Here is a 2,684-nt window from a genome sequence, read left to right as displayed (position 1 = left end):
TTTGTTCTTTTTAAATACTGAGTAAAATTCCATTGTGTATATATGCCACATTTTTTATCCATTCATCCACTGAAGGACATCTAGGTTGGCTCATGTCTATTTCATTCTAATATCTTTACGATCCCCACATCCCTGCCTTCCTCTCCTTTAGCTATTGTGAATCGTGCTGCTATAAACATTGATGTGGCTGTGTTGTTGTAGTATGCTGTTTTTAAGTCCTTTGGATATAGTCCAAGGAGAGGAATAGCTGGGTCAAATGGTGTTTCCATACCTCCATACTGTTTTCTATATTGGCTGCACCAATTTGCAGTCCCACCAGCAATGTATGAGTGTACCTTTTTCCCCACATCCTCACCAACACTTATTGTTGTTTGTCTTCTTAATAACTGCCATTCTGACTGGAGTGAGATGATATCTTAGAGTGGTTTTGATTTGCATTTTTCTGATTGCTAGAGATGATGAGCATTTTTTCTTATATTTATTGATTGATTGTATATCCTCTTCTGAAAAGCGTCTGTTCAGGTCCTTAGCCCATTTGTTTGGGTTATTTGTTTTTCAGTGTTTAGCTTTTTGAGTTCTTTATGTACCCTAGAGAGTAGTGCACTATCTGATATGTGAGGTGTAAAGATTTGCTCCCAGGATGTAGGCTCTCTGTTCACCTCACAGATTGTTTCTTTTGCTGAAAAGAAACTTTTTAGTTTGATTCCATCCCATTTATTGATTATGGGTTTTAATTCTTGTACAGTAAGAGTCTTATTAAGGAAGTTGGGGCCTAATCCCACATGATGAAGATTAAGGCCTATTTTTTTCTTCTATTAGATGCAGAGTCTCTTACAACTCTCTTTACAATACTGAGTAAGTGGTAATTATTTTACTTGGGTAGACTTTTCATAGGGTCAGAATAGATGTCATGAAAGAAAGAGAGCTGTCCATCGGTGGGGGACAGGTCTCTGCTTCATGGCTACTTAGTGTTGAGTGGGTTCTATAATCAGTGTTCTGATACTCCCACATTAAAAAAAATATGTCCAACATATATTCTTCCCAAGAAAAGCTCTATCACACAGGTTACTATTATTACCCTTCTATAAAAGTGGATGTCTTATGATCATATTTTTTCTTTTTACTCTGTAGTGGAAGGAAACATTCTCAACCGATGTAGCAAGAATCATCTATCAATAGTATAAAAACACAAGTTTATCAACACATTCTTAAGAATCTCAGAAACAGAACTGTCCACATAGACAAGTTGGATTCATGATGGAGATGGCATCATAGAGAAGTAGGAAAAGAGATAATTACTTAACAAATGGGACTGGAGAATTGACATTCCAGAAATAAAATACACACTTGCATTCCCACATCATTCCATATGCATGGTCAACTCTAGATATATTAACCATGTTAATATTTTAAAAGGAAATTTAAAAATGATTAGTGGGAAATATTGTGGATAGCTTTTAAAACACATGAAAACACATGATCACATGAGAAAAGATTATTAATTTGAGCACATAAAATTAAAAACATCTGGGGTTGGGGCTGGAGCTCGGTGGTGGAGTGCTTGCCTACCATGTGCAAGGTGCTGGGTTTGATTCTCAGCACCACATAGAAGTAAATAAATAAAATAAAAGTATTGTTTCAACTATAACTAAACAATATTTTTTAAAAACATTAAAGACATCTGTATGTCCAAAGATGTCTTAAACAGGAAGACCAGGGTGCTGCGGGGGAAAAAGAGTGCCCAGCGAAGATGCTGCTGGACTTGTGGGAAGAGCCTAAGGAGCAGCTGGCCTTCCTGCAGAAGTGGTAGTGGAGTTTGAGTGGATCGGGGTGGAGTTCCTGAGGCCAGGGACCATCCCCAAGGTCTACGAGGGCGCCGCCAGGAAGCTCAACGTGAGCAGCAACACTGTCCAGCATGGTGTGGAAGGGTTGACCTACCTGCTCACCGAGAGCTCCAACTCATCATTTCTGAAGTGGATTTCCAAGACTCTGTTTTTCTTCTGGGATTCTCTGAAGAACTGAGCAAATTATTGCTTCAGCTTTACCTGGAAGACAGAAAAGAGATCAGGACTATGCTGGGTGAATTGGCACCCAGCCTTCCCAGTTACCACAGCCTTGAGTGGCGACTACATGTACAACTTGCAAGCAGAAGTCTCAGGCAACAGATTCAGCCAGCAGTGACTATCAAACTACACCTAAATCAGAATGGAGACCACAACACCAAAGTTCTGCAGGCAGACTCAGCCACCCTACTGCATTTAGTTCAGCAACTGTAACAATCCTTGGAGGAGATGAAAACAAACCACTGTAGGAGAGTAGGTCACAACATCAAGCAGTACCAAGTGTTAAGGTCCTAATGCCTTTGACTCATTTGTGAATGGATGAAATTCAGGAATTACTTTTCAGAATTAATTTTTATTAATTGGTGTTGATAAATGCATCTAGATTCCATGAAATTCCTTTTCCTATTCCAGGATATTGAGGTCATGGTCAGAAGCTCAATCAGGTTCCTTTTCTGGTGCTAAATGTGGTCAGCTTCTTGACAGATTGAAATGGAATTTTGTATTTTCAATGTGTAAATAGGATTGAATCAACTAGAAATAAATCTATACTGTTCATATCTTCTGTATATATAAGTAATACCCCGGTTTTGGTACATTTTTGTCTGCTTAACTTGTATTTTC

At 38.6% G+C, this 2,684-nt stretch overlaps 1 pseudogene; it reads left to right on the top strand.

Moving 5' to 3' along the window:
* Positions 1–1,654: 1,654 nt before the first annotated feature.
* LOC144368761 (COMM domain-containing protein 2 pseudogene) lies at positions 1,655–2,357 on the top strand (annotated as a pseudogene).
* Positions 2,358–2,684: the final 327 nt, after the last annotated feature.

The sequence above is a fragment of the Ictidomys tridecemlineatus genome, chromosome 11 (assembly GCF_052094955.1).
Source record: "Ictidomys tridecemlineatus isolate mIctTri1 chromosome 11, mIctTri1.hap1, whole genome shotgun sequence".
Lineage (NCBI taxonomy): Eukaryota > Metazoa > Chordata > Mammalia > Rodentia > Sciuridae > Ictidomys > Ictidomys tridecemlineatus.
Note: the sequence above shows the minus strand (reverse complement) of the source record. Positions and strands in the feature narration are given on the sequence as shown.